Raw genomic sequence first — 14,844 nt, forward strand, 5'->3', positions numbered from 1 at the left:
GCTGTGTTTCAAACGTACCCTCTCAGAAATTTCTTCCTCAAACTAAGGCCTTCGTTTGATACTAGTAGACTTCTCTGGGCCAGAAATGCCTTTTATGCCACTGCTTTTTCTGTCCTTTCTCCGTCCATCCTTGGCTATTTTGCTGCCTATGGAGCAGAATTCCTTAACTTCATCGACTTACTTCATCACCACCAATCTTAATGTTAAGTTTCTCGCTGTTCTCATTTCTACTACTTCCCATTGCTTTCGTCTTTCTTCGATTTACTCTCAGTCCATATTCTGTATTTATTAGACTGTTCATTCCAGTCAAACGATTCCATAATTCTTCTTCACTTTCAGAGAGGATAATGATGTCATCAGGAAATCTTAACACTGATATCCTTTCACCATGAATTGTTAATTGCACTCTTGAATCTTTCTGTTATTTCCGTCATTGCTTCTTCAATGTATAGATTTAACACTAGCGGCGAAAGAGTACATCCCAGTCTCACACTCATTTAATCCTAGCACTTCGTTCTTGGTCTTCCAGTTTTATAGTTCCCTCTTGGTTCTTGTACAATATTGTATATTATACCCTTCCTTCCCTGTAGCTTTCTCCTGTTTTTCTCAGAATTTCTAAAACCTTGCTCCATTTGACATTGCCGAAAGCTTTTTCCCAGATCGATAAATCCTATGACAGTGTCTTCATTTTCCTGTGTTTTTTTTCCATTACCAACTATTGGTCTTCCAGTTTTGTAATTCCCTCTTGGCTCTTGTACAGTATTATATATTACCCTTCCTTCCCTGTAGCTTTCTCCTGTTCTTCTCAGAATTTCGAAAATCTTGCTCCATTTGACATTGTCGAACGCTTTTTGCAGGTCGATAAATCCTATGACAGTGTCTTCATTTTCCTGTGCTTGTTTTTTTTTTTTCTTTTCTTTTTCTCCCAGCCACAATGTCAGATCTGTCTCTCTGATGCCTTAGCCTTTCCTGAACTCAAGCTGATAGCAATCTAACAGATCGTCAACATTCTTTTCCATCTTTCTCTATATTATTCTTGTCAGCTACTTCGATGCATTAGCTGTTAAGCTGATTGTCCAACATTTCTCACACTTGTCGGCTCTTGCAGTCTTCGGAATTGTGTGGATGATGTTCTTCCGAAAGTCAGATGATATATTGCCAGACTCATACATTCTACGCATCAACGTGAATAGTCGTTTTGTTGTCACCTTCCCCGATGGTTTTAGAAATTCTGATAGAATATTATGCACCCTTTCTGCCTTATTCGATCTTAAGTCTTCCAGAGATGTTTTAAATTCTGACTCTAATACAGGATCCCCTATCTGTTCTACATTGACTCCTGTTTTTTTTCTTCTGTTACGACATCAGACGCGTCTTCCCCCTCACAGAGGCCCTCAATCTACTTTTTCCACCTATCTGCTCTCTGCCTTGCATTTAGCAGTGGAACTCCCACCGCACTCTCAGTATTACCATAATTGCTTTTGATTTCACCAACGGACGTTTTGACTTTTCTATATGCTGACTCAATCCTTCTAACAGTCATTTCTTTTTCGATTTTTTCACAATTTTGAAGCAGCTGTCTCTCCTTAGCTTTCCTGATGGCACTACCTATTTATTTCATTCCTAAGTAACTTGTATTTCTGGTATTCTTGACTATCCCTGAACATTTTTGTACTACCTCCTTTCATTGATCAAATGAAGTATTTCTTCTATTACCCATGAATTATTCGCAGTTACCTTCTTGGTACCTATGGTTTTCTTTCCAACTTCCGTGATAGCCCTTTTTACAGATTTCCATTCCTTCAGAACTGACCTACCTAGTGCCTACAGAGCTATTTCTTATCGGAATATCTGAACATCAGCGAAATTCAAGCCTCTCTCTTCATTCCTTAGTAATTCCGTATCAAACTTCTTTGTGTCTTGATTCTTCCTGACTAGTCTCTTAATCTTAAGACTACTCTTCATCACTATTTAACTGTGATCTGAGTATATATCTGCTCCTGGGTACGCTTTACAATCCAGTATCTGATTTTGGAATCTCTCCCTTACCATGATGCAATCTAATTTAGCTCTTCCCATACCTCCCAGCCTTTCCCAAGTATACCTCCTCCTCTTGTGTTTCTTGCCCAGAATATTCGCTATTAACAGTTGAAATTTATTGCAGAACTCAACGCTCTCATTCTTATTGCCAAGTCCACATTTTCCAATAATCGTTTCTTCTACTCCTTCCCCTACAATCACATTGCAAAACCCCATGACTATTACATTTTCATCTCCATTTAAGTACTGAATTAGCCTTTTAGTATCTTTGTATCATTTATTTCTTCATCTTCGGCTTGAAAATTCGACATGTATACCTGAAATACCATTGTTAGGGCTGGTTTGCTGTCGATTTTGATGAGAATAACCCTCTCACTGAAGTGTTCAAAGTAACTCACTCTCTTTTGTACCTTCCTGTTCATAACGAATCCTACTCCCATTATACCATTTTCTGCTGCTGTAGACAATACTCTATACCAATCTGACCAGATGTCCTTGTCTTCTTTACATTTCACTTCTCTGATCCCAGCTATATCTAGATTGAAGCTCAGCGTTTATCTTTACAGATTTTCTAGCTTCCACAAAACGTTCTAACTTCTGATATTTCATGCCCCGACTCACCGACCGTTATCCTTTCGTCGATTATTCGTTCTTTCTTTCAGGGTCACCTCCCCCTTGGTAGTCCCCACCCGGAGATCTGAATGGGGGCCTAGTCTAGAATCTTTTGCCAACGGAGACATCATTATGACTCTTTTCCAATTACAAGTCGCATGTCCAGTGCATACAGATTATGTGCCTTTAACGCAATGGTTTCCATTAGCTTCTGCATCTTCATGCTGTTGATCATTGATGACTCTTCCACCTCTCAATTTAACACCTCAAGGGCAAGAGAGTGCTCTGAACCTCTATCCATTCATCTGTCCTCTTTGACATGACGGTTGGCAGCATGAGGATCTCTTCTTATGCTGGAAGTCTTCAGCCACTGTTGCTGACGACTTTTATTCAAAATTTAAGTGGCTGCATGGTTCGAACCTGGGACCGAGGACGTTTCGAAGACCAATCAAGGACACTACTCCAAGTCCACAGGTGCTGGAAAAATTTTGTACCTGCAAACTTACAGCTGTCCTTTAAGTTTTCACAGTGGACGTCACTGGAACAGAAGGTAATGTGACATTATGTACCATTTGCATCACAGAGATGATTCCGTGGATGGTATATTCACACTAGATAGAATATTACAGCTAGGTCATTTCACTTAACTGGATGCGGAATGGTGAAAGTGATGTTATGAGACACCACCTGTGATAGAACAAAAGGGAATATTGTACCAGAATTAAGGAAATTTATTCAAACAACTTACGGGAATGCAGCCCTCTTCATGGTATAAAATGCAACAGCCAACAACCATAATACAGCGTATACAGCAAAGTGACCAATTCTTCCATATTTCCTGGGCTGTCCTATATTATAGCGGTTTCTTTTAATCCTTCCATCTCTCTTGTTAACTACCTGTTTCTCCCATATATTTCATCACTGACCATTGTTATAAATATTAATCCCACTAGCTACTATTGACAGTTTAAATTCCCCAACAGACAGATCTGGAATAGTTTTCGTATAATTATCAATAGTACTGATAACAAACAGTCTTTTTTCTGTTCGTGCTTATATGGGAAGAAGACAGTTTGTCTGAAGGGAGTATGAGGAGTGGAGAAGGAATGACATAGGCTATGCTTCTAGAAGACTAATGACAGGGGGAATGTTTACTTGTTTCTCAGCCAGTACTGGCAACTGTGGATGCTCTTGCCTCTTACTCGTCAGCACCTTTTGTGTAAATAACAAATGGAAGTAACAAGGAATCACGAAAGTGGCTCACCGATACGTTCATGTTCAAACATATACTTTACGTTATTTGTTTCTCAATTGACTCACACAGCACAACATTTCACAAGGTTTGAAAGAACCAGTACTGATAGATTGCACAGAAAGAGTTGTGCAGTTTCTGTATATACATACTCGTAGGGTAAACGTAATGTACATGAGCAAATTTGTTAAATATTATTATGACTCATTTTGTGTAATCCATGTTCTGGAAAATACATTATTTTGTTTAGATAAGATTAGATTCATTTTTCATTCCATATACCCAACCATGAGAGAATCCTCTTTGTATAAGTTTCGGCTTACTGTTCTTGAATTAACAAGACAAATTAGTCTTACTACATGCTTTTGGAGTCTAAAAATTTTTTTTCGTTTGTGGAATTATTCCAAAATATAATACCACATTATATAACAGGATAGACGGAAGCAAATTACTCCAGTTCGTTTTATATTTATGACTCTGTAATCACCCATTCCAAGAAAAAGCAATGTAGTTGCGCAGCTGAAATTTACTGTGACTAAATCTCCCTTAAACATCGCTTAAAAGGGTGGTCAGATGCTGGTCATCTTCCTTAAAACCATGATTAAATGTTTATCACCATAGTATACAGAAAGCCAACACACACACACACACACACACACACACACACACACACACACACACACACACAGAGAGAGAGAGAGAGAGAGAGAGAGAGAGAGAGAGAGAGTAAAGAACTAACGCCAACCACACAAATACGATAATGTCAGAAGTTATCAATAGTGAATGTGAGCAAGTAGCATTAACTGTGTCCCTCTGTTTGGAACCCTGTTGTATTCTTCACACCTTTTTTAAGTAACCACTCCCCCTCTCATGACCCTCTAGATGCAAACGCTACGTCGTTCTTCCTCCACCCCTCGCATTCTCCTCATACTCTGTTGTTTGGAACCCTGCTCTTCCCGTGCTCAAACAACGGAGGAACAGAGTTAATGACGTTTACTCACATGTAGTAATAAATATTTACCATCGATAACTGCCGACGATGGTTATCATTGATTCTGTGATGACGCTAGTAGTTTACTGTGAATGTGTAGTTTGTCTTTCTACATTTAACGTATTATGGTTCTTGCTAGACGTAACCGTGCCCACAGTGAGTTTAAATTTCCTTGCGTGGTGCTCTGTCATTGTAATTATACCTTACAAAATGTCAGTCTGTTCACATATCAGTGGTTATCGAAGTATGATAGTCCTTATTTGGTTTGTAAAAATAAATTTCACATCACCGTATCAATACTTCCACGTTGCCTCGTCTCTTGTTAAACCTGATACGGATAAGAAATGCGTTACGTCAAGGTAGTTACAAACATTTTAGTAAACCAGGTTATTTCATTTTAACGTATATGTTGTCAAACAAGGAACAATTATGAAAAAACACTGCGGCTCCTAATTACAGCGTGTAAAAGAAGAGAGAAAGTGTGTCAAGGAGACAAGATTCCTTGCTAAGGAAAACCACTATCATTTGTTTCACAGATTACATTTAAGTTTTACGACATTGTGTCACTCCTATCCGTTGCCTAATTTATGTAGAAGAAAAGGTGGTATCATACAAACTCTCTGGACAGTGTAAACACAGTTGTGACTCACTTGGTGACTTCATTCAACATGTAGTGAGATGGTTACTGTCGGTATCACACATAGTGGTTTCTTACTAACACATACTGATACTAACGATTCTATCATCTACTTACAAAACATTGTACAGAATTTCATTTTACATGTATGTTAGGTCAAAGATAACAAACGATAGTTTTTCTTTCATTGACATGGTTATTGTCTTTTGCTCACTTTAGAGCTGCATTGTCTTGTTCGTTTTAGAATAAGGTTTTCAATACATAGTCATGGCATTGCTATATAGAGAATAAGGGTTGCAGTTTTAGATTCTTCACTGTTTCTGTACCATTGTATATTATTTGCCGAGACGTAGAACCGTTGTCAGCATAGTGACCACTTGCGGCAAGTGGTGACACAGGATGACGAGTGGTACCAGCCCAGGGAGTAGGATCCAGCCAAATAGCTGTCTGTCCAGACTGACACATGGACTTGTAGGATGACCAGGATGACATTCAAATACGTCTCAGGTGCTCAACAGTTTGAGGAATCATGGAACAATCACAAAACAGAATCAGTAATACCTCATCACAACTCATGATGGTTGTGCTGAAAGAAAAATGTAGACTTAGAAATACAAAACTGCCGTTCCTAACATCAAGTTCAGGGATACAGAGTTAAAATGTTTTTTTGTATTTATTTTCAAAAATTGTTAAGTTTTCTCCCAAGGAACATGACTTTTCTTCAGGTTTATTTGCCATATTTTGTTTACTACTTTTCAGTACAGTGTAGCTGTATAAATTTTGTGGTTGCTGTACAATACAATTCAGTCTCTGTCATCTCAGTTCACTATAAATGTTCATAACACGCATTATGTATTAGTGTCCATGTTATTGATTCTCTTTATGTTAATTGACGCTTTACATAATTTGAAATCTAGCGATAGCACTACTTGCGTTACAGTCAGCTCAACAATCAGATTTGTGGTACATAGTTACGATTGTCGCCAGGCACGTACATGTGGCGTTACACTGAGTTGAGTGTAGCTGCAGAGTGTGTGACAGGTGTCAAATACATAATGGCTCCTTATGATATTTTCACAAAATACATCAAACTTTATCTTATCAAAACCACTACAGCCAGTAGCATAATAAGGAGAACTGAAGAGGATTATTGGCGAAGAGTAGGGAAACCCAAAGTAATATTAACAGACAACGCAGCCTATTTCGTAGGAAGAAAATGGAAACAATTCATGAATACACAGGGCATTAAACACATCTCGGTAAGTTTTTTCCACCTAGAAGCAAATCCCATGGAGAGGGTGTTTAAAGAATTCAATAGATTTATAAGGACATACGCTCTTAATAAGCATTCATGATAGATTGAATACGTGACTCCATTTATGCAAATAGCAAACAATCTCACCATTCTTCCACAGGTTTCACTCCCAATGAACTGATGTTTAACACAAAGCAAACTGACGAATGGGAATCACCCATATCAAAATTATCTACTAAAGAACTAACTTTACAGGATAAAATCAAACAAGCAGTAATTACACTGTAGGATAGAGCAGAATACCGAAAGAGAATATACAACAAAAAGTCACATTTTTTTGAAGGGCAACGAGTCCTCTCTACAACACATCCCAAATCGACAAAGATCGGTAAGCTAAATAAAAAATGGCAATTACTATACTCAGGGCCCTATATTACTGCAGGAATACCTTATCCTGGAACTTATAGGTTGGTAAATGAAAGAACAGGGAGAGACAAAGGTCTCCACCCTCACAAACACTTAAAAGCTTCTCACGAGTAGCGACACAATGTCACAGCAGTTTTCTTGTCATAAAATATATTAATAAGTGATGTCATAGTTTTACAAGTAAAGAAAATAGTATGTGTATTTTTGAATGAAATATGAATAGACTTAAACAATTTTTTTGTTTTGTAAGCAAAGGCAAATATTTGACAAGAAGAAAGTGTAAAAACGTAGTTTCACGCTCTAACAACCCTACCACAACAAAGGTCAAAAATTAATTATTATTGTAGTGTTGCTCACGCTGCTAAATACTGCATTTTCGGGCAACAACAACGTTATATTATGTGGCAGGTGTCATTAGAGCACAGTTAATAAAGTCATTTCATGATTAATGGATAAACTAGGCACTCATTTTTTCGTGTTTCCCACGCTGGTCTCGTTGTGAACTCATGGCTCAATCGTCGAAAATCTAGGTGGTGATGATTCCAAGCTCAGATGCAAAGAGGCCTAGGTGTTATTCTGCGATATTCAAAAGTTTTATAGATGTGTTTCATAAACCATTCTTGGAGATTAAACTTTTGAAAGTTAGCACAATAGTGATGTAAAAAAAGTAATCAGCACTAAGAATTTAAGTTAGACTTCTTTTTTATTACTTTTGTTGCAATATCACGTAACTCACAAAACATCACTTCACAATATAAAACATACTTGAAAAATCTTACTCACTGTTAAAGTTCACATTTTATAAACTGACTACAGTTTGCGTCTTTTCAACATGACGACCAAGACGTGACACTCTAATAACCGCTTACGCACCCAAAAATCAGAGTTACAAGTACGTCAAAGAACATAGTGACAAAAGGAAGAATTCACATAAGAATAATATCATTGCAATATAAACATATCGATGTATCAAAGTACCTCTACATTAATGAAATCAAATCTGAATGTTGCCTCAGAAATATGTTAAATACTTTACAGAAACACAGTAGAATATTGCTGGTATCGAGAGGTTGAGGTGAGGTGCCGCAATGGTTACGCAATTCAAGTACCATTACAACGCGAAGCGACATGCAAACTGGAGCAGCGTACGACTCAGCTGGGCGCGCTCAACAATGCATGCTTATTTCAGCACGAGGGAAGAGACAATGACCTTGCGCAAGCGCAACAGGCTAATTTGCGGCGCAACCAAACAGAAATAGGAAGCTACACTAGTATCAAACTCAATTTCAAAATAAATAATAACACGTAACAACTATAGTTACTATCAGAGAACTAAAAAATATAATATTATATCAACATGCGAAGTTGGGTCAATACTAAGATATATACATTGTAACTAGAATTAAAAGAAATCATTACAACGAAACATACAGGACGTGTTAGCTAACAAAAGATAAGATACCGTAGGAGATGACAAAGTAACTTTATTTGCAGGTTAAATGAAAAATATAAAAATGCAAGTGAATAAATACATAAACGAATAAGAATGAAATATGAAAAAACGTTTGCGAACGAATGTGATGGCCGAGTATATGAGTGGCCTATGAGCTACAAAACACCATTAAATTTTAAGTTGGTTATAAGTTTTTTATATTGCAGCGACCAGTGCATCGACACGGGGTAGAAGAAGAGATTTTCGACGGGTGTTATAGGTACCAAATGGAAAAACGGGACTCGCCTCAAAGAAATGATTTAGTTATTAGTATGTATATGTGTATATCTTGGCCATCAAGTAATGGAAGAATGAGAATATACATCTTTGCAGTGCGACTACAAAGCATTTACCGGTAACTACTGACAACGAAGTGCACATAAACATGGAGGCATGTGACCTCAAATAAAGCTAATCAATTTCTATCACGTTACATGTGAACATAAACGACGGCATCTCCACGTAATTGTAAAGAGATAAGCATGACGTAATGCAAAAACTTCCGCGTTACGAACACAATGCTACACGTAAATAAACATAAGCAATGCTATGGTACATAGTACATGAGTAAAGCGTTAATACGTTTCGTTTCCATGAAAAGGGAGTTCCCTGATAAGTGATTTAAGAAAGGACGAACAGCATTTCCTTAGTAGTCCATAAACCAGTGGAATAGTATTTCCTTATTCCCTCCCCAACGCAGGAGGCGGCGCCAAAGCGTACTTAAGACAGCAATGCGTAATGTAGAATCCTGATGTAAATGTTTTTCTCTATTTCTCCCTAGGAAAATATTAAACTCTCATAACTGATGTATGCATGACTGGAAAATAAAATGTGGATGCATTAAATGCATATATAATAACACAATGTAATGAAATATAAATAAGTTATATGTAATCTCTTAGACTTTCCCGGCGATTTGATGACGTCGAAATATCGTGTTTGGAAGACGCTGATATCAGGCAGAAAACCCGATTTCCACGAGATGTCAAGTTATATGTATTTGTGTACAAAGGAATTTTGAAGTTAACAAACAAACTGTATTAATCAGTAACTGTAACTGAAGAAGGAATTTTGTAATGTTTTAGTATTTAAGAATTTTCAACGTTTAATGCAAATAATGGGTGGAATGTCAGCCTTAGATGTAAGACATTGTAATATGCATTGTTATGTCAAAATTTTTATCTGAATTTTAAGTGTATATCGAGCCATACATAAAAGATGAACTTGAAAAACTAACAAAAAAGGAAAAGAACCTGAAGGACTAAAACGATTCTCACGGCAAAGTGAACGACGAAATATATAGTGGTATCCAAACGCGTGTGCAAAAGTGTAATGAATCAATTTTGGTAATGTTATGCTACGCAACGTCTGATATATTAATCAGCAACCTACAATTGTGCAAGCATCATTTAGTTTAACGTCGGGTATTGATGTGCAGTATTCACCCCACTGAAGATGTCGATACGACGGAGAAGATATCTTCCCAGGCCGTACCAAAGGTGAATTATCTGCCACAGTACCGGTTCTTGAAGAGTAAACGCCCTTGCACCGCACTCACAATGGAAAACCACTCCTCAGCAAATTATTCGACGGATACTACGGCACTCAATGTGAAAGTGACACTAAAAGCGAGAGTGGAAGCGCGAACGACCATACACAATAATACATGGAGCGTTAACGGCTGTTTCACAGCCAACAAATATACTTTGTGCGAATGTGCACAGAGACTGGCAATGTTGTCAAAAGGACAAGTAGCTAATCTTGCAGCGCTCTCATGTAAATACTTAATGAATTATCATTCTGTATGATGTTGTTGTTGTTGTTGTGGTCTTCAGTCCTGAGACTGGTTTGATGCAGCTCTCCATGCTACTCTATCCTGTGCAAGCTTCTTCATCTCCCAGTATCTACTGCAACCTACATCCTTCTGAATCTGCTTAGTGTATTCATCTCTTGGTCTCCCCCTACGATTTTTACCCTCCACGCTGCCCTCCAATATTAAATTGGTGATCCCTTGATGCCTCAGAACATGTCCTACCAACCGATCCCTTCTTCTGGTCAAGTTGTGCCACAAACTTCTCTTCTCCCCAATCCTATTCAATACTTCCTCATTAGTTATGTGATCTACCCATCTAATCTATTCTGTATGTAAGTTATGTATTTCCTGTAAGATAATGTGTAAGCAAGACAAGCTGACATCTCCAACCCAATACACAAAGAAAAATACTCCGACAAATAAAGGTCATTGTACCCCTTTTGGCAAAAATTTAAATTTAAGCTGTACTTGTGTAAATAAAACACTGTGCGCCTCCATTACATGTCACCGCACAGTGTGGGTAAAGTTGCATAGGTACATAAGGAAAAGCCCCAATACGTTACGACAAAAGCTAAAAAGCAATGATAATAAACACTAGCGCGACCTCTGTAAGCGTCGGAAAAGATGTATTTTGCTACGCCGGAAGGCGAATGACAAATGATAAAAACTTCGTTCATTTTTTTTTGTCCATTATTACATAGACTCTGTCTTTAGTCCTCGTAGGGAGAAGACGTAATTTTTGTGAGAACTGTGTTGTGTAAATTGTGTTGTCTGAATAATAATTTTTATGGAAATATGAAGTGTGAGGATTCTTATTAGTGCAAAACCACGAAAGTTTTCATTTTCTTCTATGCATTACGCTAATGTCTTGTCACTGTAGCAGCCTGCATCTGAAGAGGAAGTCCAATGAAACTCACCATTGTATTCACGGTCAAAAATTAGGGGTACTTTCAGCGGAATAAGAAATATATACACTCCTGGAAATTGAAATAAGAACACCGTGAATTCATTGTCCCAGGAAGGGGAAACTTTATTGACACATTCCTGGGGTCAGATACATCACATGATCACACTGACAGAACCACAGGCACATAGACACAGGCAACAGAGCATGCACAATGTCGGCACTATGTTGTTGTTGTTGTGGTCTTCAGTCCCGACACTGGTTTGATGCAGCTCTCCATGCTACTCTATCCTGTGCAAGCTTCTTCATCTCCCAGTATCTACTGCAACCTACATCCTTCTGAATCTGCTTAGTGTATTCATCTCTTGGTCTCCCTCTACGATTTTTACCCTCCACACTGCCCTCCAATGCTAAATTTGTGATCCCTTGATGCCTCAAAACATGTCCTACCAACCGATCCCTTCTTCTAGTCAAGTTGTGCCACAAACTTCTCTTCTCCCCAATCCTATTCAATACTTCCTCATTAGTTACGTGATCTACCCACCTTATCTTCAGCATTCTTCTGTAGTACCACATTTCGAAAGCTTCTATTCTCTTCTTGTCCAAACTAGTTATCGTCCATGTTTCACTTCCATACATGGCTACACTCCATACAAATACTTTCAGAAACGACTTCCTGACACATAAATCTATACTCGATGTTAACAAATTCCTCTTCTTGAGAAACGCTTTCCTTGCCATTGCCAGTCTACATTTATATCCTCTCTACTTCGACCATCATCGGTTATTTTACTCCCTAAATAGCAAAACTCCTTTACTACTTTAAGTGTCTCATTTCCTAATCTAATTCCCTCAGCATCACCCGACTTAATTTGACTACATTCCATTATCCTCGTTTTGCTTTTGTTGATTTTCATCTTATATCCTCCTTTCAAGACACTGTCCATTCCATTCAACTGTTCTTCCAAGTCCTTTGCTGTCTCTGACAGAATTACAATGTCATCGGCGAACCTCAAAGTTTTTACTTCTTCTCCATGAATTTTAATACCTACTCCGAATTTTTCTTTTGTTTCCTTTACTGCTTGCTCAATATACATATTGAATAACATCGGGGAGAGGCTACAACCCTGTCTTACTCCTTTCCCAACCACTGCTTCCCTTTCATGCCCCTCGACTCTTATAATTGCCATCTGGTTTTTGTACAAACTGTAAATAGCCTTTCGCTCCCTGTATTTTACCCCTGCCTCCTTATATATATATATATATATATATATATATATGTGTGTGTGTGTGTGTGTGTGTGTGTGTATGTGTGTGTGTGTGTGTGTGTGTGTATTCACATAAATTGTGAAGCTCCTTTTTGAAGGTTGTATACAGTTTTTGTTTTGTACCTTCTTTTTCTGTGTATTGTGAAAAAAAGTGTAAGCATATCATTTATCCATGTTAAAAATTATGTGAAATATTCCAACCTTTTTTGTAAGAAGGTATAGTATGTGTAATTATTTATTTTCATCATATTCTTCTCTGTGTTCAGAACAAATCTACAAATGTATTATTAAAGGAAAAAAAATAATTCAATATGAGTGTGGGACATCATTTTGTAAGATAAAAAGCATTTATGCCATCTATTTTAATGAGTACATAAATCTATGTGTTAAACTCTAATCATTCGTTTTCTTTCATTCTACCCTCTGATACATATATATAATTGTTTACAATGTGTAGTTACATTTGCATTGCAGTTCTTTTACTATAGACAGAGACATCTGTGTAAAGCGTTCAATTATTTTTACAACAGGTAGACACATCTGCAGTCTACATTTCCTTTGTATAAGGAGATATGCATTAATTCTAATAATTTGTTTTCTTCCATTCAGCCCTGTCATATATGTAATTGTTTATAATGTGCAGTTACATCTAAACTTTGAGTGTCCTTTCGTTAAAATGAGTTCCTTTACACTTCAATTTAAGCAGATACAGCTGCATAAATTGTTCAAATTTGTTTGGAGAGTTCAGAGACATCTACACTGCAAGTGTCCTTTTATAAGGATGGGCTCACTAAAACTACTGAAATATGAGCATGGATACTTAAATGTCAGACAGACAGGGAGAATAGTGGACTTAGTGATAATTCTGTGGAGAGAGTAGCAGGTGAGATGCTGGCTGCAGAGCCCCTGGGCTGGTAGTGGTGGTAGCAGTCTGGACATGCTGTGATCCTGCAGCTGATTCGAGGCATGTGGACACAGGTGGGTTGACAGAGGGGGCAGCAGTATCGGAATGAGGGTGGCAGCACAGGGGCAGCAATAAACACACATCTAAACTTAGCATATCAGTGACCATACAGCGCTGAGTGAATGGTAGGACTGAGACAGTATCTCAGGTCTGATCCAGAGGTCCATATTAGTCGTGGAATACTGTCCACAAGTTCATCAAGGCACTGTTGGTACAGATTGTCTCACTCCTCAACCGCGATTCGGCTTAGGTCCCTCGGAGTAGTTGGTGGGTCACATCGTCCATAAACAGCCCTTTTCAGTCTATCCCAGGCATGTTCGATAGGGTTCATGTCTAGAAAAATGCTGGCCACTCTATTCGAGCGATGTCGTTATCCTGAAGGAAGTCATTCAAAAGATGTGCACGATGGGGGTGCGAATTGTCCTCCATGAAGACAAATGCCTCTCCAATATACTGTCAATATGGTTGCACTATCGGTCGGAGGATGGCACTCATGAATCGTACAGCTATTACAGCGCCTCCCAAGACCACCAGCGGTGCACGACGGCCCCACATAATGCCACATCAAAACAGCAGGGAACCTCCACCTTGCTGCACTCGCTAGACAGTGTGTCTAAGACGTTCCGCCTGACCGGGTTTCCTCCAAACACGTCTCCGACGATTGACTGGTTGAAGGCATAACCGATACTCATCAGTGAAGAGAACGTGATGCCAATCCTGAGCGGTCCATTCGGCATGTTGTTGGGCCCATCTGTACCGTGCTGCGTAGTGTCGTAGTTGCAAAAATGGACCTCGCCATGGACGTCAGGAGGGAAGTTGCGCATTGTGCAGCCTATTGTGCTCAGTTTGAGTCGTAACATGTCCTGTGGCTGTACTAAAAGCATTATTGAACATGGTGACGTTGCTATCAGGATTCCTCCGAGCCTTAATCCGTAGGTAGCGGTCATCCACTGCAGTAGTAGCCCTGCAACTTAAGTGAGGTATGTCATCGACAGTTCCTGTCTCTCTGTATCTTCTACATGTTCGAACAACATCGCTTTGTTTCACTCCAAGAGGCCTGGACACTTACCTTGTTGAGAGCCATTCCTGGTACAATGTAACAATGCGGACGCGACAGAACCGCGGTATTGGCCGTCTAGGCATGGTTGAACTCCAGACAGCACAAGCCGTGTACCTCCTTCCTGGTGGAA

This window comes from Schistocerca cancellata, chromosome 6 (genome assembly GCF_023864275.1).
Source record: "Schistocerca cancellata isolate TAMUIC-IGC-003103 chromosome 6, iqSchCanc2.1, whole genome shotgun sequence".
Lineage (NCBI taxonomy): Eukaryota > Metazoa > Arthropoda > Insecta > Orthoptera > Acrididae > Schistocerca > Schistocerca cancellata.